Source organism: Lithobates pipiens, unplaced genomic scaffold (genome assembly GCF_037356315.1).
Source record: "Lithobates pipiens isolate NorthernLeopardFrog02 unplaced genomic scaffold, aLitPip1_a1.2 Scaffold_16, whole genome shotgun sequence".
In the NCBI taxonomy this organism is placed as follows: domain Eukaryota; kingdom Metazoa; phylum Chordata; class Amphibia; order Anura; family Ranidae; genus Lithobates; species Lithobates pipiens.
Window position 1 is genome coordinate 516,279,634 of NW_027507748.1, and position 22,311 is coordinate 516,301,944.

The 22,311-nt window shown below is 43.7% G+C and overlaps 1 protein-coding gene and 1 pseudogene across 2 annotated transcripts in view; one reads left to right on the top strand and one right to left on the bottom strand.

The window, feature by feature from the left end:
* DIAPH3 (diaphanous related formin 3) overlaps positions 1-22,311 on the top strand; it is a 1,016,686-nt gene that overhangs the window by 80,578 nt on the left and 913,797 nt on the right. The window lies entirely within an intron of this gene.
* Positions 13,304-19,023, bottom strand: LOC143984437 (selenocysteine insertion sequence-binding protein 2-like; annotated as a pseudogene).

Below are 22,311 nucleotides of genomic sequence, written 5' to 3' on the forward strand. Positions count from 1 at the left end.
TACTGACCATAACCCAATAGAACACCATTGGGATGAATTACAGCAGAGACTCCAAACCAGGCTTTCTAATCCACATCAGTGCCTGACTTCACAAATGCGCTTCTGGAAGAATGGCCAAACACTCCTATAGACACACTCCCAAATCTTGTGGACAGCCTTCCCAGAAGAGTTCAATCTGTTATAGTGGCAAAGGGTGGACCAACCCAATATTGAACCATATGGACTAAGATGACATAAGTTATTGTGCGTGTACAGGCAGGTGTCACAATACTTTTGACAATATATATATTTGATAGGGACGAGCCGAACATGACATTTCTAAAGGAAAAAAATAATTAAATATTACTCACAGCTATAATGAGTTGTCGGTCCCGGAAATACACAAGTCGTTGAAAAAAACAGCATGGGATTCCTCCACAGTCCATTACCAGGCCCTTTGGGTCTGGCATGAATATGAAGGGGAACCCTGAACCAAAATAAAAAAAAAAACAGTTGCCTGGGGTCCCCCCAAATTCTGTACCAGGCCCTTCAGGACTGGTATGGATATTAAGGGGAACCCCTCGCCAAAATTTAAAAAAATATTGCGTGGAGACCCCCCAAAAATCCATACCAGACCCTTATCCGAGCACGCAACCTAGCAGGCCGCAGTAAAAGGGGGGGCGGGAAAGCCCCCCCCCCCGAACCGTACCAGGCCACATGCCCTCAACATGGAAAGGGTGCTTTGGGGTAGCACCTTGTCTCCATGTTGATGTGCCCCGTGGTTTTGGGTAACCCCAGATCCCGCCCCCGTGAGAAAGGGTAACAAGGTACAAAAAAAAAAAAAAAGTGTCCCACGAAGTCCATTCATCCGCTTCTTCTCTCGCTCCAACTGAAAAAAGAAAAAAAAAAGCAGGCCATCACCAATCTGCCTCCATGGAAGGCACCCGCCGTAATGACCAGCCTCTCATGTGACAGCTCTTTTATAACTGAGGGCAGGTCGCATGTTGATGTTACCTGGTGGCCATGCCCCCTCTGATGCTATGGGGAAGCCATAGGGATGTCCCCATGCGTCGGAGGGGTTGGGGTCACCTGTCGCTGTCATTGCGTGGCCCCGCCCTCCGTTATAAAAAAACTGTCACGTGAGAGGCCGGTCATTACGTCGGGTGCCTCCCATGGAGGTAGTTCGATGGCGGCGTGCAGCTTTTTTCCCCCCTTTTATTGAGAAGAGAGAAGATGAATGGACTTTGTGGGACATTTTTATTTTATATTTTTTTAAATAAAGGACTTGTCCCAAGCCGTGTCTCTTTTTTTATTTTATTTTTTTTTACCATTTTTACACTTTTTTGTGAAATGGTAGGGGTACAAATCCGTTACCATTTCACACGGGGGGAGGCCAGGATCTAGGTGTCCCCTTGTTAAAGGGGGCTTCCAGATTCCCATAAGCTCCCCACCCGCAGACCCCCACAACCACCAGCAAGGGTTTTGGGGATGAGGCCCTTGTCCCCATCAACATGAGGACAAGGGGCTTTGGAGGGGCTGCTACCCCAAAGCACCCTCCGCATGTTGAGGGCATGTAGCCTGGTACGGTTCAGGAGGGGGGGTCACTCTCTTGTCCCCCTCTCTTTTCCTGCGGCCTGCCAGGTTGCATGCTCGGATAAGGGTCTGGTATGGATTTTTGGGGTGATCCCCACGCCATTTTTTTTTTTTTTTTACATTTTGGTTCCCTTTAATATCCATGCCAGACCTGAAGGGCCTGGTATGGAAGTTGGGGGGACCCCCATGCAATTTTTTTAAAAATTTTGGTTCGGGGTTCCCCTTGATATTTATACCAGACCCAAAGGGCCTGGTAATGGACTGTGGGGGAAGCCCATGCCATTTTTTTCAATGACCTTTATATGCATTGCCGGGACCGACAATTCATTATAGCCGCGAGTACTTTTTAAATGACTTTTTTTTTCCCTTTAGAACAGTCCGAGAGAAAAATTACATTTCTAAACATGGGAAACATGCGCCACTTTACAGGCATACTATAGACACCCCCCAGGTGCCAAATTTTTAGGAATATTTTACTTTTATTGTTTCACTGTTAGAATAAATGTTAGTACCCAGTTATATTATGTACATTTAGGATATAATCCAGGTCTTTTTTTTTTTTTTTTTTTTTTTTTTTTAATCTTTTTATTGATTTTATAACAAACATACAGACATACAACAGTGGATGTGCCCACACGGCCTCATCCACAACCGGGCCATGAGGCCCACAGTTACCTAACAACAATTGCTAACGTACTAACAACAATTTTAAGGCCACTCTGTTCTGGTCACATGTTGTGGCCATTGAAGTCTGTATGATCGATGTCCGTACTCCAGGCTTTACTAGCCATTGTTGGAGCACTCTCTCCTCTGCAGCCTTGGCTGATTGCCGCAAGAGATCACATACCTGGACCTACATCTGATACATTTTTTTTTTTTTTTTCCACGGGTTACATTGTTGCATAGTATGGTTGACTAAAGGTTTAAGTAACATAGGATGGAGGAAGGGACAGTTTTAAGGCTAGTTGGGTGTACAGCTGGAATTCCACTTTAAAATAGATGTAAGGCATCATGATACGATACAATGATCCTTTACTACATCACTAAATTATTGGTATTTTACCGTTAAAAATTGTTCTAAATTCTTAACTCATTTACTCCTTTCATTAGCTTGATTTCTTTATTCATATGGCCTTTCCCACATTGCACAACCAGGGCACTGGGCAGGTACAGTGTTGCAGTAATATCATTATCAAAGACCAGTTGGTCAGGTACGTTTAAGACCCCTTTCACACCAGGGGGTTTTCAGACGCTAAAGGGCTAAAATAGCGCCTGAAAATGTCTCTCTCTCAATGCTCCCCAGTGTGAAAGCCCAAGTGATTTCATACTGGGGCACTGCGCTAACATTGAACAAAAACTCCCCTACATGCACAAATGGGAGCAAGAGTGTGAGTTTTTTTGTTTACAACTGAAAACTGGGACAATTGCATCAATAATTTACACAAATACATGAGATCAATCACGATTAAAGAGACTGCAATGAAATTATTTACCAGATGGTATTACACTCCGGTTAAAATTCATTCCATTTTCCCAGATAAGATACTCCTCAGAGGTGCTTCAGAGGTTGCAATTCCACAGGTTCATTCTGACACATTTTTTGGAATTGAGAAGGTTACGCAGATATGGAAACAACTAAAAAAATTTGCTTGCAAAATTTCAGATAGTAGTATAAACCTCACTCTCCACAACCGTGTCCTGTTCTCCACTATCATTGGACTCACCACCCATAATATGAGACTGATCCACACAATATGTGTAGCAATACACTGGTTGATAGCATTCCACTGGAAATCCTCATCGGTTCCACTAACGCATTTGAAAACCAGAATCAACAATATTAATCTTATGGAAAAAATATTCCACCCACTACAGAACACTAATCATTTTTATAATAAAAAATGAGACCCATGGCTTAACCTTCCAATCTCTTTTTCAACCCTGAATAACATCACCAAGAATCGGAGTCCAAAGAACAATATAAGATATGAAAATATATATAACAATCATGGAGATTATTGTTGACTTACCAAAAAAAAAAATATCCTATCTATCTATCTATCTACGTATGTGTATGTGTATATATAATCAGCAATCACACAATATATTTTGATAGGCCTTATGTGTACACTACCTGTATTGTACTTTTTATGGCATATGACAAAAGCTTTTTGTACCTAATAAAAATAGTTTGTAAACAAAAAAAAAAAAGTCCTGCAAGCAGCATCTTTGGGGCTATTAGGAGTGGTGTATACACCGGTAAAGCACCGCTAAAACTAGCAGTGCTTTACCGCTAACGCGGCCGCGCTGCCAGTATGAAAGGGCTCCAAGTGTCAGCATGTCTATTTATCCATCCCACTGCGGAGGGTAGAGAAGGGCGACTAGATGACAACCCCTGTCTCTCCTTGCATCCAGGGTGCAAGGATTTGGAGACAGAATGTGCACCACTGACTGGGTGCATGACTTGCACTGACAATGAGGAACGCAGAACAGACAGAAAGCATACTATGTAAGTAGGCATTGGTTGAATGTTGTCCCCTACTACAGAAAAGCAGATTGGGAAAAGCTGAATTGACAGTTTGTCGGTACGATTAGTTTACGCAGTTGCATGCTGCATGAGATGCCTACATTTTTTTTTTTTTTGCATGGTTTGTAAACACATTGAAAGCCGGTTCACACCATAACACGGTTTGAGAAAGGCACGTTTAGTGTACATTTCCCCCACAGGTGTCAATACTTTAACACTCCAAATGTAGATGGCAAATGCTCTATAATTTTTTATTTTTTTTTTATCTCTTGGAGCCATCCCAGCAATCTGGGTGAGGCGGTGTTCTGAAGTTCTTTCCATCCTTTTTAGCCCAGTGAGGGCTCTTGCCAGCTGACAATCTTGCCTTGGTCTCGGTTTGTGGAGGCAGGGGACCGCTACAAGCATCCTGGATTCCCAGGCTCATCAGGGGCTTCTGGTACCGGCTGCTGGAGCGTAGGATGAAGGGGGAGGGGGCCTTGCCAGTGTTCACTTCCTGTCCTTGCAGTGGCAAGAAGAAGGAAAATTTAAACAGCCCGAGGAGCTCTATAGAGCCAGTGGAACCCGCAGTGCCAACATATAAACCACTTATGTGTATGTGTTTTAGGAAATGCATGATATATGTGTAATACATCTATAGTCAAATCAATCCAGTCCTACATGATGTTAAGTATTGTCTCATTATGTGTCAGTGGGGATTTACTAAAGGTTAATAGCATGTGCACTTTGCAAGTGCAGTAGCTCCAAAACTTAGTAAATGAGGGAAGCTCTGCTGACTTCCATCATCCAACCATGTGCAAGCAAAAATGCATTATTTTTTCCATGCATGTGATTGGGTAGTCTTTGTAACGTGAAGCTTCATCTCATTTACTAAGCCATGGAACAATTGCACTTGCAGAGTGTGCAATCTATTTACCTTCAATAAATTCACCCCAAAACCTGTTCTTTTTATGTAACAGACATAGAGGAAATCCATATTCCATTGTTATTTCACTACCTACATATTGCATGTTTTTATTGGTAAGGATATTTTGCAAACCTGGCTTCCAACAATTTTTTTTTTTTTTTTTTTTTTTCTTTCATGAATATTGTTCATTGTGTCCACTAAAGTGACTGTGTGATCTTTACAGTATGTTAACTGAAAATGTATATCTAACCGCTCGCTGCTTTTCATGACACCCTGTGGAGGAATGTAAATGTTTGGCATTTCAACTGAACAGAATTTAATGGTGGCCTAGATTGAGCGTGTTCATTTTAATTATGGTTTTCTGTGTGTTGGCATATGTTTTTAAAGTCTTAAGATTTTTTCCAGTATCTTGTAGCACCCATACATATAAATTATTGGCTAAGTTAGAGTTCTTGAGACCACATTTGTCAATTCTTTTTGTATAGGACACAAAATATCTACCCTGTTTTTATCAATGCAGATGAACTTCTGGTTCGATCATAATGTAGTTGCATGAGGACTACGTTTCCCCATATATACAATCATTGTTTTTATTCTTTTTTTTTTCCCCCCTCTACATGTGACTAAGTGTGGCATCAGTGCTGAACAGTTTTATTCAAATTTAACTGTATGTGTGTATGACCATACCTCTATGGGCCAATTCAAATTCCTGTGTTTCGGTAATGTGGTATAATGTGCATTACCACAGGGCACGTACCATGATAACAGACAGTGTGAGTTTAGGGACATGCACCTGCACCCACATAGATGTCCATCCAGTGCAATCAGAACACGTCTCTTGCACGAGTGTGTGCTAGAGTGATCAAGGCCTTAGTATTATGAAGTATTTTTATCTTACTTTGAAAATCTGTGCATAGCCTCAGGCCATCTCTGTAGCTGCAACTGCTTAATTTTTAAAATTTCCATTTCTTCAGCACAGCCATTGGGGAAGAAAGCAATACATCAGTTTTCTGCTGATTTCAACAGTGAAAAAACACATCCCTGGACACCCTTTAGATGGTCATGTTGTAGGGCAGGAGTCAGTCATTGCATGGCATATACCAGTCTTTCTCAACCTTTTCAACACCCCTTTAAAGCAATTTACCAGTAACGGGGGAACCCTTGGTAAAAATGACTATATCTACAACTCATGATACATTAGTGTGATGGTCGTGAAACAATACTCTTTACACTTTTGGTCATTGGGAAGAATTACCCATTTACAGATGGCTAATAAGATCAGTGGTGCCTGCAACTTGCCTAAGCCCTTGTACACACTGTCGAAGAATCTGTCGGAATGTGTCCTATCGGACCGTGTTATCGGATAATCCGACTGTTTGTGGTATGCTTTGGACTGATTCCGTCGGAATATCCGTCAAACCCAATTTTCCAACATGTTGGAAATATTTCCCGACCAACTGGTTCGATCGGACATACTCCGATCATGTGTAGAGAATTTTGATCGGACCAAGTGCCACGTATGCTCAGATCAAATTCTATTGGCTACTAGCCTGAACGTAGTCCCATCATAACGAAATTATGTCATCACGTTCTGAATGATCGGATTTTTCGACAACTTAGTCCGACCGTGTGTATGCAACAGTTTCGGACAAGATCCGACGGACAAGATCCGACGGACAAAATCCAACGGATTTGGTTGTCGAAATCTCCGACCGTGTGTACAGGGGCTAAGAGGTAGAAATTGCTGATTGCTCTTGGAACCCCTAGCAACCACTGGAAGAACCCTAGTTGAGAAACCATGGTGTAGATCAGTGATTCTCAACCAGGGTTCTGTGGAACCCTAGGGTTCCTCCAGAGGTTGCTAGGGGTTCCTTCAGCACTGGGCAATTTCTGCCTCTCAGATAAGTTCCCACTCGCACCATTGATCTTTTTAGCCATCTGTAAGGAGGTAATTCTTCCCAATGACCACAAGTGTAAAGACCATTCCTCTCACTGACCATCACACTAATGTATCATGAGTTGTAGCGTTCTAATTTTTAGCAGTGGTTCCTTAAAGCGGAGTTCCACCCTAAAGTGGAACTTCCGCTCATCCGAACCCTCCCCCCTCCGGTGCCACAGTTGGCACCTTTCAGGGGGGAGGGGAGTGCAGATACCTGTCTAAGACAAGTATTTGCACCCACTTCCGGGCATAAACTCCTATGGGAGTCTAGGCTTCTTCCTGTCCCGCCGCGCTGTCTGCTGGGACACACACGGGTCCCAGAGACAGCGCGGACCATTTCCATTGCGCTGCGCGACATGCGCATTAGGGAACTGGGAAGGGAAGCCGCAACGCTTCACTTCCCAATTCCCTCACCGAGAATGGCGACGGCAGCAGCCGAGAGCTGAGCAATTGATCGGCCTCGGCTGCCGTCATCGCTAGACCCCAGGAAATGTAAGTGTCCATTTATTAAATGTCAGCAGCTGTAGTATTTATAGCTGCTGGCTTTTAATAAAAAAAAAAAATTCGTGTGGACGCCCTCTTTAAGATCGAAGAACTATTTCAAGGGTTCTTCTGTGTTGAAAAGGTTGAGAAAGGCTGGTGTAGACTTTACCTATTCAGTCTGCCCATTGGTTGCTTAACTACAATCTCTCAGAATAGCTTTTCTGACAGTAATCAAGAAACTGATCTGCAGAGGTAAAATCAGCACCATTCAGTGGCCAGCAGGAAAGAACCTCCTAAGATCTTCTTTCACCTGGGCTCACTGTCTGTTTTTAGTGCATCTGAATGGGTTGCTACAAAGGGAAAGAGCACAATGAATTGTAGACACAGGCCTAAAGGAAATTTATGCAGATGGTGATCTCTGGAAATATTATAAGGTATTTATGGGGACCACAAGTTTTAAGAAACCATTAAAAATGTAAATTTGAATCGTCATCTTAATTTTTGTTATTTGACCATTAATTTAATAATTCTTGTCTTAGAACTATGACTCCCCCTAAAGCAGAGCTCTAAACATTATAGACTTCGCCAAGTTCAAGCAGTCACAAAAACCCCACTGAGAATTTTGGAATTGCCTGGGATGTATAGACTGTATAAAAAGGGGAGCAGTGTTAATGTTCTTTCTACGCTATTTGAGATAAATAATTGTCTTTCATTTGGTCCATTTTTGTTTCTTGGTTGCAGGTAATTTATTTGGTTTTTGAACATGAGAATCTGTAGCAGTTATCTAAATTGCTGCCTCAAAAATCAATATTTGTCTGGGGAAAACCAAACCTAAATCTAATCAGTGAAAAGTGTTTGAAGAATTGTCATACTTGAAAGACCATTATAATTTAATAGGTGTCTGCAGGATCTGAAAGCCAAGACTGTTGAGATGACCAGCTAGGAGGAAAAGGAGATTAATGAGGGAATGTGTAACCTGTTATGTCACCAAGGCTCAGTTCACATGTGAAAGTGCCATGGTTTTTCACACTTAACAAATCTATTACATTTCGTGTCGATTGCATTTTTATAACTTGACAATGGATTTGTTACCAGAGATGGCTTGCCAATTCATTTGTAGCAAAGGAAAGATGCTCTGAGTCTCGCCTTAGGAAGTTTTGGTAAAAACCTGTATTATGATATTTGATTGGCATTTTTTTTTTTAACATACATTTTGCCTGGGAGCACATTTTCATGTTTTTATTCAATGGAATTGTCGGTGATTATATATCTATCTCACTTAATACTGAATTTCACAGTAGTACAACCATACATCCCGATCATGTGACTCCCGGCCTATCCCAACTCTCCTCTCTCCGCTGATGGGCTGAGAATTCCCCGCTGACGTCAGGACTCAGAGATGTGAATCGTGAGAGGAGACGAAGAGAGGAGAGGTGGGACGGGCCGGGAGTTGCATGATCAGGATGTATTGTTGTATTACTGTGAAATTCGGTATGAAGTGATATATTTTTTTTTAAAAGCACATACAGTGGGGCCATTGTAACACGCCATTTATTAAAAGGAAGTCGTTTTAAAAATACACTTCGGAACACTTTCCCGGGAGGGGCGGGCCAAGTGAGATGACATCACCCTCAATCGATTTTCCGGTCCTCATGCATCGATGCCGCATCGGGGATACCCGAATCGTGAAGCATCGATTTTCAGCACCCCTAGTGTGTGTGTGTGTGTGTGTGTGTGTATATGTATATGTGTGTATATATATATATATATATAAAATTATATTTTTTATACAGGGCTCGACAAACCCCAGGCGCCAGGTCACCATGGCCACCAGAAATCGCAACCTGGCACCTAAGCTGCCACCAGCCCACTCACTATTGATGCATCAGGCATGCAGAGCATAACACTGACTGTCGTCCTCCTCCCTCCTCCACACTCAGCGGCTCTGGCAAGTATCAAGCGCCGCGCTGAGTGTTTAAAACTGAAAAGCAACTGAGAGAGGAGAATCTGTCAGATTTCAGCTTGATGTTGGGGTGGGCGGGACCCAGCAGCTATCAAACACCAGCCAATGGGATCTGGGCAGGTCGCTACGTTTATGTGGCCCCGCCCACTTTCTTAAGCAGCCCAATCATTGGATGGTGTTTGATAGCTGCTGAGTCCCGCCCACCCCGGCCGGGCCCCGCCCACCCCGACATCAAGCTCAAATCTGACAGATCCGGCTCTCTGTTACTTGTCAGTTTCACACCCTGGCTAGGTCCCACCCACCCCCAACATTAAGCTGAATTCTGACAGCTCCTTTGTTACTTTTCAGTAACAGAGTGCTCAGTGTTAAACCTGCCAGTGCCACTGCCAATCAGTTCCACCTGCCAGTGCCACCACCTGCCAGTGCCAATCAGTGTCACCTGCCACCACCAACCAGTGCCACCTGCCACCGCCAATCAGTGTCACCTGCCAGTGCCACTGCCAACCAGTGCCACCTGCAACCAACAACCAGTGCCACCGCCAATCAGTGCCACCTACCAGTAACAATCAGTGCCACTGTCAATCAGTGCCACCTGCCACCGTCCATAAAAAGGTGCCACCTGCCGCCACCTGCCAGTGCCACTGCCAATCAGTGCCACCTGCCAGTGCCATTGCCAATCGATGCCACCTGGCAGTGCCGAGTGTCCCCCGCCAATCAGTGCCACCCACCAGTGACAACCAGTGCCACTACCAATCAGTGCCACCACCAACCAGTGCCACCACCAGTGCCAACCAGTGCCTCCGCCAATCAGTGCCACCTGCCAATGACAAACAGTGCCACCACCAACCAGGGCCACCTGCCATCACCAACCAGGGCCACCTGCGAGTTCCAAACCAATGCCACCTGCCAATCTCCTGCCAGTGCCAATCAGTGCCACCTGCCAGCGCCATCTGCCAGTGCCACCGCCAATGCCAACCAGTGTCACCTGTCAGTGCCAATCAATGTCGCCTGCCAGTGCCATCTGGCAGTTCCACGTGCCTGCCAGTGGCAACCAGTACCATCTGTCAGTCCCAAACAAATGCCACCTGCAAGTGCCACCTGCCAGTTCCATCTGTTGCCAGCCTTACTCTCTGGTCAGCCCATAACCCTGATGTAACAGCGTTACATTGGAGTTATTGACTGGGTGCTCCGTTGTGAGTTAGGGGTAGGGGGTGAAAATGACTGACGTTATCCCGGGAGCTGACAATCCATACCACTCTAAAAAAAAAAAAAAAAAAAAAAAAAAACTGGCTCCTAACTTTAACTGGCTCCTAAATTCAAAGCAAATTTGTCAACCCCTGTGTGTGTGTGTGTGTGTGTGTGTGTGTGTGTGTGTGTATATATATATAATATAATATTTTCAGTCTTTTTTTCTTTTTTAGTGGAGCTTAGTGCTGCGCGATTAATTGTTAAAGAATTGATCACGATTCTACTCCCTCTCACAATTTTTTTTTTTTTTTCCTGATGTGGGTGCTTGAGCAGGATATATTGACAGTCACTTAATTATGAATACATCAATTATTTATGGTTAAGTAGCAAGGATTCACTTTACAAATAGCAATTTGACAGCTATGAAAACACAGCACAAAAATAAACTGTTGCTCCTATACCTTCAATAACTGTATTTATGCAAAATTTCATCATAAATATAAAATTAATAGATAACAGATGCAGAACACAAAACTAACCTCAAGTGTAAATGTTAATATATTAGGATGCAGAATAGAAGTAAAACTCCATTTATCAAACTGAAGACATTAAGGGATAAACTATAGTTTTAAACAAACTTGAAGGTGCAGACCTGAATTGGAAACTATAAAATTGTTAATGTAAATAGGTACCTTGTATTTTTGCAAACACTGCTGACAGTAGAATGAACAGAGTGACAACCTTACACCCAAACTAAGCTACATATTTTTTCGTATAAAAGTATTAAATTGTATCTATGGTCAAAATGCAAAATCATATATTCGTTTCCACATTGAATTCCACTTATTTGTAGCCCACTACTATTACTATGAATGATCTTGAGCTCTATAAACTTAATTTGTGAAGAACCTCACAAATTTACTTGCTGACAGTCGCACATTTCACAGAGCCTGCTTTCTGAACTGAAAGGGGAGGATTTTTAGGAAGCAGAATCATTACAGGACTCACTGCTTGCATGCAAGGTACCATAGGATATGTAGTCTTTAGAAATCGAAAATTATCTTATGGGTCACAAAGCTTAGCATCCACTCGATTTCCTGCATCTCCTTTGGTTCTAGGCATTGTTACTTTGCACTTTTATTTATTTATATTTATGTGTGTGTACTTTATTTGATGTGTGCTGTCCATGTGCGTGGCTTACAGCCTTACGCCAATGTTGTATAGGATAACAAGAAAAGGGTTGGGTAGCAGACACAAAGGAGAAGAATGCAACATTGCCCAGGAGAATGTAAAGGCAGAAGGCAACACTAAAAAGAAGAGCAGACAGAGGGAAATGCTGCTTTAGTCATGAAAGTATAAAGTTGTTTGTGTGCAGGAAGGTTTCAGTACTGCCAGTACAGTACTGATATGGAGCAGGAGACGTGCTTCTACAAAGGGGAACTACAAAAGAGGAGTGAACAGTGAGAAAAGCAGACGGGAAGATGACCGTATACTGACTGTGCAAATCTTAATGGGTGCAATAAACATGCAGTATGTTTCTCTTTGTATACTGTGTACAGGACAATAGGATTATATATAGGAAATACAGCTCTGTGTACTGGAGGGGCCATTTCATTGGTGTCAAGGATGCTGGAAAGTGAGAGATGCATGTGCTCAGGGGTGAAATACAAGGAAACAACCAGTGGGTGCGCTGGGTGGCGAGATACAACGGAAAAGGGCAATGGGTGAGCTGGGGGTTGGGATACAAAGGAAAAAATCAATGGGTGTGCGGGGGATTGGGATACAAAGGAAAATACCATTGGGTGGGCTCGAGGTGAGGATACAAAGGAAAAGACAATTGGACCAAAGAAAGTGCTGGTGGTGGGATACAAAGAAAGACCAATGAGTGTGCTCGTGATCAGATAAAAACCCCCCAAAAAGGCTATTGAGTGTGCTGGGGGTGGGATACAAAGGAAAAGACCAATGGGTGTGCTGAGGGTAGGATTTTACTGTTCCCGAGGCAGAATCCTTAATGTGAAAGTGGCACTTAGCTTTAATAATAAGTAGGATAGAATAGGATAAGATAGGTTAGAGTACTATATATATATATATATATATAACATTTATGAGCACTGCCAAACCAACATGGCCTTCTGGTGCCTATTAGAGCTTACTCCAATTACAAAGGAGAAGTGGGGGCATATCGGGGGGGGGGGGGGGTGAGAATTTCTCAGCTTTTTCTCAAAGTATCCACTTTAACTAGTATATGGAGTGTATGAAACAAGCCAATTCACTACACCAGCCCTTGCGGTGCCTAGCAGAATTCTGGTGAACATAATGTACTCAATTATATTAACTATTTTGTAGGTTTGACAAACGATTTTGCAATTTAAATGTAGTTCTGTGGTCATATTTTATCCCTGTTAAATTTACACCAACACTGAACTGCAAAAAACTTGTCTAAGTACGTGTATACATGCACACTAAAGTGCACGTTCTGACAAAAACAATCCTTACTGTGCTGAAGTAAAGAAAAGCAACAACACAATACCAAATAACATTATTCACATGGAATTAAATATAGATTAGACATTTAAACAGTGCAAAATAAAGAGATGAAACAAGTATGAGAATGAATGCAATTCTCCCAGCAGTTCTGTAGAAAGACCAATTCCTGAGTTTGTTGTTGTGTTCACTAATTGTTTTCATTTATTTTTTCCTACATAAAATTTGAATTAGAGTTCTCTTTTATAAAGCCCTCCCAGCACTTTGTGGGTGTGATCCATTCCTAGGAAGATTTTTTACTGTCCGTTCCTTGCATTTAACAACTGAGTCTACATATTCAGAGGGCTCTGCATCATCATTGTCATCTTCGCTCTGCTCTATATTATCCTCTTCAGGGTTATTCAGAGTTGAAGTGGCTCCATAGTCCTTTGGGTCTCTGAAACCCTGGACTCTATTCTGCTTACTGAAATAAGTTCCTGGTGATACTCTTTTTATTCCTCATCAGCATCTTCCTCCAGCATTTCTGGTGCCAGAGTGCTTGTTGTACTTGTCATGGAGGTGCTGAGGACGTCTCTGCCGCTTCCATTCCATGATCCAGTTTCAGTACTCTGCTGGGATGCCCATTCCAGGTTGTCCTTTGGTTTCACCTCATCTTTTTCTACTGGAGTCGACTTGCCAGGCTTACTGCCTGAGGTAGTAACACCAAGAGTGGTCAGTGGTATTTGTTTATGTATGCTGGCTTTATTATCAGATTGGATGTTAATGGTTTGTTCTGAGTCCATGGTCCTCACAGAGCAGTCATCATTTTCGATGCTTCATGTTCATCAGATGTTTCTACAGCTCCAATTTTTTTCGTAATCCTTCTTGTTAACTTCTGGTATTGGCTCAGAGATGACGTTGCAGAATGAAATTGCACTTGGCTGCAAAGGGGTTACAAGAACGACCCATGTGGTGAGGAACTTTTTTTTTTTTTTTTTAACGTTCTTTAACCAGTTGCCGACCGCCGCACGCCGATGTACGTCGGTACAATGGCACGGGCAGGCATAAGGACATACATGTACGTCCCTTGCCTCCCGCGGGTCGGGGGCCCGATCGGGCCCCCGCCCGGTGCCTGCGGCGGTCGGTATTCGTACGGGAGCGATCCCGGACGAGGGGACGGCCATTCATTCATGGCCACCCCCTCGCGATCGCTCCCGACGAATAGAAATCCCCGGTGACATCACTTCCTCTCCTGTAATGTAAACACAGGAGAGGAAGTGATGTATTCTCTCCTCCGTGTCGGTATTTTTCGTTCCGACACGGAGGAGAGCGGATCAGTAAGTTGCACCAACACTCTACACACACAGTAGAACATGCCAGGCACACTCACACCCCCCCTTTACCCCCCGATCACCCCCCCAATTACCCCTGCCCCCCAGTCACAGTGACACCAATGTCATTTTTTTTTTTTTTGTTTTTTTTTTTTTTGCATTGGTGTCATTTGTGACTGTAATAACTGTTAGGGCAGTTAGTTAGCCCCCTTTAGTTCTAATGTACCCCCCTAACCCCCCCAATAAAGGTTTAACCCCGTGATCACCCCCCGTCGCCAGTGTCACTAAGGCTGGGTTCACATTGCAGCGGTTTATGAGAACGAATGTGATTCGCACCGCACTGCAGTGCAAATCACATCCGATCTCTGTGCGATTCGAGTTCAGCCATTCGCCGCACCCGCCGCACCCGCCACACCCGCCGCACCCGCCGCAAATTCGCACGGGACCCTTTTTTTGGCCCGCAGCAGAATCGGATCGCATGGGTGTTCACACCATGCGATCCGAGTTTGCAGATCGCACTGCGATATGCGAACTGATCTGGGGGTGTCAGTAACATTTCACTGACACTCCCAGCAGTTCGCATAGGGCAGTGTGAACTGCCGCCGGGAGGCATGCGATGCGGGAACCCGCCGCGCATTCGTGGCGTTCCCGCATCGCTCCAGTGTGAACCCAGCCTAATAAGCGATCGTTTTTCTGATCGCTGTATTAGTGTCACAGGTGACGCTAGTTAGGCAGGTAGGTATTTAGGTTCGCTGCAGCTTTTTATAGCGCCAGGGACCCCCATATACTACCGCATAAAGCCCCCTAATTGCCCCCTAGTTAACCCTTTCACCAGTGATCACCATATAACTGTTACAGGTGACGCTGGTTGGTTAGTTATTTTTTTATAGTTTCAGGGCACCCGCCATTTATTACCTAGTCTCACTAGTGTACCCCTAAATTTAGGGGTGTCTACTTTCCAAAATGGGGTCATTTGGGGGGGGTTTGTGCCATCTTGGCATTTTATGGCCTTCAAAACTGTAACGCCCTTAGAAAGCCTGAAGGCGGTGCTTGGTTTTCGGGGCCCCGTACGCGGCTAGGCTCCCAAAAAGTCCCACATATGTGGTATCCTCGTACTCAGGAGAAGCAGCAGAATTTATTTTGGGGTGTCATTTCACATATGCCCATGGCATGCATGAGCAATATATCATTTAGTGACAACTTTGTTAAAAAAAAAAAAAAAAAAAAAAAAGTTTGTAATTTTCCCGCAACTTGTGGCAAAATATAAAATATTCCATGAACTCAACATGCCTCTCAGCAAATAGCTTGGGGTGTCTACTTTCTAAAATGGGGTCATTTGTGGGGGTTTTGTGCCATCTTGGCATTTTATGGCCTTCAAAACTGTAATAGGTAGTGAGAAGTGAACTCAAAAATTTACGCCCTTAGAAAGCCTGAAAGCGGTGCTTGGTTTTCGGGGCCCCGTACGCGGCTAGGCTCCCAAAAAGTCCCACATATGTGGTATCCCCATACTCAGGAGAAGCAGCAGAATTTATTTTGGGGTGTCATTTCACATACGCCCATAGCATGTGTGAGCAATATATCATTTAGTGACAACTTTGTGTAAAAAAAAAAAAAAAATTTTTTTTTGTCATTATTCAATCGCTTGAGGCAAAAAAATAAAATATTCAATGGGCTCAACATGCCTCTTATCAATTTCCTTAGGGGGTCTACTTTCCAAAATGGGGTCATTTGGGGGGGTTTTGTACTGCCCTGCCATTTTAGCACCTCAAGAAATGAGATAGGCAGTCGTAAACTAAAAGCTGCGTAAATTCCAGAAAACGTACCTTAGTTTGTAGATGTGACAACTTTTGCGCAAACCAATAAATATACAATTATTGACTTTTTTTTTACCAAAGACATGTGGCTGAATACATTTTGGCCTAAATGTATGACTAAAATTGAGTTTATTGGATTTTTCTAATAACAAAAAGTAGAAAATATCATTTTTTTTCAAAATTTGAGGTCTTTTTACGTTTATATCGCAAAAAATAAAAATCGCAGAGGCAATCAAATACCATCAAAAGAAAGCTCTATTTGTGGGAAGAAAAGGACGCAAATTTTGTTTGGGTACAACATTGCATGACCGCGCAATTACCAGTTAAAGCAGCGCAGTGCCAAAGTGTAAAAAGACCTCTGGTCATTTACCAGCGAAATGGTCCGGTCTGAAAGTGGTTAAAGCCTCCTCAGCCTGTTCCTGCTCCATTGAGGACACCATATCTTTGTACGCCTTTCTGGTCTCTTCCGTCGGTGACACCAGGTTATTAAATAGGTTCTCTGCCCCAGAGTAGCTGAAAATGCCAACAACACAGACAGATACCAATTTGTTCACACACCGACCCAGTGCTTTCTTTCCCAGAGCAAAAACAAAGGGAATTTCTTGCTCTCTGGCCATAGGTATGACATTATAGAGGGCCTCATCCAATCTACATTTTGACTGAATTTTCTCACAGTTTGGGGAAATAACACACTTGATCTTATTTAATTTCATGTGCTTGGTTACTTATTGTAAACCCATAACTAATCTTCTCTTCGACTTGGCTTTCACTGGGTCTTTTTGGTACACTCTCTCTTGAAAGCTGATTCATCAATCTCCTTAGTACCTGATTGCAATACTTTCTAAACCTCTGGGATTTTGGTGATGGTTGAGGAAACAATGGGGCTGCCAATCCCAGAACTTGCTGGAGAGCCCTGTGATACAGGGGTCATACAGTAGGGGGAGTTGTGACTTGCTGGTGAGAGAGAACTTGGTGCACTGAGACCTGCATCTTCTTGAGATGCCAGCTCTTCTGACTGATCATCAGTAAAGCTTAAAGGAATATCCTTTTGTTGATCTGAACTCAAAACACTTTGATCCACCGTTATACGTCCTTTCTTTTCTTCTCTCTCTTTTAGAATACTCTTTTTTTTTTTTTTTTTACTGCAGTTGGATGTTTTAATTTTGGAACTTCTTTCTCTTTTCCTCTTTTGATCCCCAGAGCAGCGAAGTCCAAAGGATTTGGAGAACCCATGAAAGTCTGGGCCTTTGTAAACAGGTTCCTGTTTTTGTGTTCTCCAGTGTGAAATGGGACCGTACTGCCAACAGTGTAGGATAAAGGTCTGGTGTTTATCCAACGAGCCTTCATTGCTTGTTGCTGCCTCTCCAGTTCGGCCAACATATCTCCAAGGTCTAGTTGTACTGGAGTCTTGCATTTCTTTTCAGATGCCTTAGAGGGTTTCCTCGAGTTTTTTTCTGTTCTATGCTAATCTCTGAATACTCCTGGGCAGTGGCCAATGCAGCAGCAAGTGCTTTCTTCTTCTGACTCTTGGCTTGGTTTGTTACGTTTTGGTTTCGTTTTGGATCAGGGTCTGAACAATTTTAATTGGAGAATTTTCAGGTAAACCATCCAAACTTTTGTGTTCATCTTTGGCTGTGTGCTCTCATTTCTAGAACTCCCATTGCTGCTGTTCAATTCTGGAAATTAATCTTCATCCTCAATGTACAGCTGTTCAGGACTCTGGTCAGGTCTGTTTAATTGCGCTTTGGTCCCAGCTATACTGCTATATTGCTTCCTTTGAATATTCTGTCTCCTTTATGATGACATGCTTCTGTCCTCTCATACGATACCCAACTATGCATTATTTCTGAGTTCAGCCTGTTTTCCTCCTCTACAGAAAAACAGACTTTTCTCTTTTCTTTTATTCTGAATAGCTTGGGCCGAACTTCTTCTAGCTGTGCAAACTGTTGGTTCTGCAATACTGATAGCTGAAGCAGTACAGTCTGCATGCCTAGAACACAGCAGCTGCCTGGCAGTGCTTTGGGCTGCAGTATCCACTGTTATTGTCAATATCGGCTTCACTCGCACCTTGCTTGCTGTGGAGGACTCTGCAGGATGAGAAGACCACCGACGTCTCGCTTTTGTTTTCCTTTTGTACGGCACCCATTCTTTCAGACAGTGATTTGCTGGCCATTTTATTTGGAAAATTTGTTTGCTGACAAGCATCCACTAAGAGGACAATTTTGGACCTGTTGTCTGGGCCTGATGAACGGGTTTCATTTTGTACCGCCACACTTAATTGGAGGCCTCTTGCATTTAATCTGTGGCACCCCTTGCTGCAGAGGTTTGTGGATAAGGGGCGGTCTGGAGGTATTTCTGCTTCGCTGGTTCGATAAAACGGTGATCAGTGTTTGTTGGTTTGTCCCGTCTTTGCAGTAGACAGAGATTGCATTAATGGCATTGGTTGCCTTAAGAGGTGTGGTGTAAGTAGTAGGAATTGGATGGTAAAATCCCATGACTTGAGCACAAGGTGCAGGCATTAGCAGGTAGTACATGTATTCTGTTGATACAGGTGGCTGACCAGGTACAATAGGATATGAGGCCCAGGAGGGTTTGAGTTTGACTGTTGTCATCTTATATCATTAATATACAATGCAATTTGCCTATTCGACTGGTTCTCTTGAACAAATGGGTAACGGGTTAAAAGATAGATTGGAATAGGTTTGGGTTCAAGTCCACCGACGCTTCCACTACTGCCTGATAGAGACATTGGAATTGCAAGGGCTTCAGTTTCTTTCTTCTGAGGGATGAATGGCTCAACTTCAGCAGATAGTTTTCCATTCTGCTCGTTCAGTTCCATGGTGTCTGAACCTAGCTGTGTGGAGCTCTCCCCTCCTGTTGTCTTCTCTGTCCTCTAGTCGGTAAGGGGAGCGGCGGCCCCATTCATCCTTCCTGGTATTGACTCCTCTCCCTGGCTGTGTTGTTCTCCCCTCTGCTCGGCCTCTGAGCTCACCCACCCTGAGCTGTCCGCCTACCACACATCATAGAACGAAGGCGATGCGGACCTGGGTGGAGCCGGGAGAGATGATAGCGAGTCAACTGATTCCCCTCACGATCGTATCACTGCATTTTCCCAATTCAGTGCAGAGAGTTCTTTGCTGTTAAACCCCCCCCCCCCCCCAAAAAAAAAACAACAAATAAAATGTATGGTCCTGAGAAGGAGGGGGATGGGGGCAACATTACTCAAATACATTAGGGTTGTGAATAATGTTCAAGTGGCAGGGCAGTGTTATCAAAGTCAGCATCTCCTTAGGAGAAGCGGAGGATGTGAATTCTCTTCTGATATTGAGAAAGTAGTCTTTCTTGTGGTCCTTTCATTGGCTGTGAGGAATTCTGAGCTAGCGACTCTACTGCAAGGAACGTTGCTTGTGTTTCTTAAGGTTACTGTTGTCCTCCAGCCTTGAACTCCTTTTTTTGCACACCATCATGTCTGCTTTTCTCTTTACAAATGTTTTATTTGTTTATATACCAGATACAGACTGGGGGGGGAGAGAACAAACCCGAAAGTAGACACATAGGTGTGTATTGTAAATATTCTCAATAATACCAAGCATTGGCGCTAGCATTATATATGCAGAGAGTAATCTTACTGTATGCTACAAAGTGTATACCTAACGTTGGAAGGGATAATAAAGGTTCAGATATGAGAGTGGGAAGAGGACCAAGCACCACGTTGTGTGTGAAATTGTTTCTTACAGCAATAGTAAACCGCTGGGCGTTTTTTTTTTCTTTTAACCTGAAAGGTAATGTCATAATGTGCTAGTATGCATCTCATATTGTCACATTATGTGAAACTTACCTGAAAAAGAAGCCTTCCAGCGGCACGCTGTCACAACTGAAGGTGCTCCCATCTTCACCTGGTCTTCCTTCTGGGTTTGCAGACTCTGGATTTGTGAGTGACCAGAGCTGCGATGTGATGACGTCACTCCCAGGCATGCGTGTAAGGGCCGCCGTTTACGGCACAGGACTCTGAAGGAACAGCCCGGGTGGCCGTTCCTTCAGAGCGCATGTGCCGGTGATGTCACACCTGCATCTACTGTAAATGTCACCTAAACGCTGCACGCTTAGGAGATTTTAACAGTATCTATAGATAATCCTGATTATCGGCTTGTTAACATTTCGGAAAATACAGTGCAGCACACATACAGCTCAATACACCATTCATACATGTCAGTATACACAGTGCAGCACACATAAAGCACAGTACACTCTCATGTATTGCAGTCCTGTCTGTCTGTGTATATATTACAGTCCTGTCTGTGCAAAATGGTGTTTTAGGTCTTTTGACATTTATTTATTTTTTTTCTAAATAAAAAATGTTGTTCTGAGTCTGATAAGTACTAGATTCAAACTCTAATGCCGCGTACACACGATCGGAATTCAGGCCAGAAAAATACAGATGAGAGCTTTTCATCCGAAAATGCGACCGTGTGTATGCTCCATCGGAATTTAGCTGTCCGAATTCCCGCCAGCCAAAAATTGATAGCATGTTCTCAACTTTCCTGATCTGTAATTCTGATCGTGTGTATGCAATTCCGACATGCAAAATATTCACGCGTGCTCAGATTCAACTACGAGACAGAAGCTATTGGCTACTGGCTATTGAACTTTTTCTAGTCCCGTCGTACATGTTGTACGTCACCGCATTATAAACGATTGGAATTTGATGTGACCGTGTGTAGGCAAGACAGCTTGAGCCGAATTCCGTTTGGAAAACCATCAGAGCTTTTTCTGACGAGAATTCCGATCGTGTGTACGCGGCATAACACTGTATATATTTGTTCCCTAGCCATATAGCTGGTTATTTTATCTTTACCACTGCATATAGATATTCAAGAATAAATTGTGTTTTTTTAAACTTTACAGAATAACTACATTATACACCAAACAATAATTGGCCAACTAATCAATTATGAAAATAATTGTTTGTTGCAGCTATAGAAACCTGTTCCTGAAGACCTCTTTAGGGGTATATATGCCAGAGAGAAAAAAAGCTGTCTTTTATGTTCTTATTGCCCCTCGTGGGGCAATTGTAATTGTGTTACAGGCAATCCATTTGAGCTTCAAAGCAGAAGTTTAACTTCGTCATGTGCCTGCTGAGGGCTGAGGCATTTTTAAACTGTTGTGCATGCTTTGTGTTGGTTGCGATGAATTCGTGTTTGGGCTTCATACTTCTTGTAAGTGCTGAGACACCGGTTGCTTCCCCTGCAACTTGTACAGAGATTCAGCTGTCTCCCCCGCAAAAGGTTCAGGATACCTCCCACTTGGTGCTACTAATAGTTTTCTCCGTATTGGTACATGAGGAGTCGCAGTCTGCAGACATAACTCCAAATGGAACTTTAGTCAGAAAGTTAAGGCCTGCTAGATCACTTCAGGCTGGCTCCTTTTGCAGGTATAACTTTGTAAAATGTTAATAAGTGCCTATACTGTTTAAAATCCAGCAAGTCAAATTAAATCATCATTTTTAAAGAACAATTGTCACCTCTGTCCTGCAGCGGCTCCTCTGACCCACAGTTGACTCACCAACAGTCCCATTCACTTTAATGGGATGGCTGGTGATGCGGCAGTGACATAACAAGGTGAGGGACGTGGTGGCAGCAGCTAAGTGGATACCCGCTAAAAGGCGCTGCCATGATGGATCTGAAATGAAAGGTGCTCTTTAACCACCTCGCGCCCGCCCTATAGTCGAGTGACGGCCGTAGAGCAGGCGCGTTCGTCCGGGTGGCCGTCCCTGGACGTCCTGATGTTTACTTCCGCAATGCGCGCCGCCGCGGGAGCGCATCGCGTTAGTTCTGTGTTCGCCGTGTCCCCCAGGGACAGGCAAACGCAGATCGCTGTAAACGGCCAATCACAGCGGCCGTTTACAGCGTGATCGGCGTGTCCAATGGGAGATAATCTCATATGTAAACATATGAGATCATCTCTCAGCGCCGCTCTCCCTCCTCACACAGTGTGAGAGGGGAGAGACGAACGGCTGCAGCGGCAGCCGTTCTCCCTCGAGTAAAAAAAAAAGTGCCATCCTCCCCCAGCAGTGCCATCCTCCCCCAGCAGTGCCATCCTCCCCCAGCAGTGCCATCCCCCCCAGTGC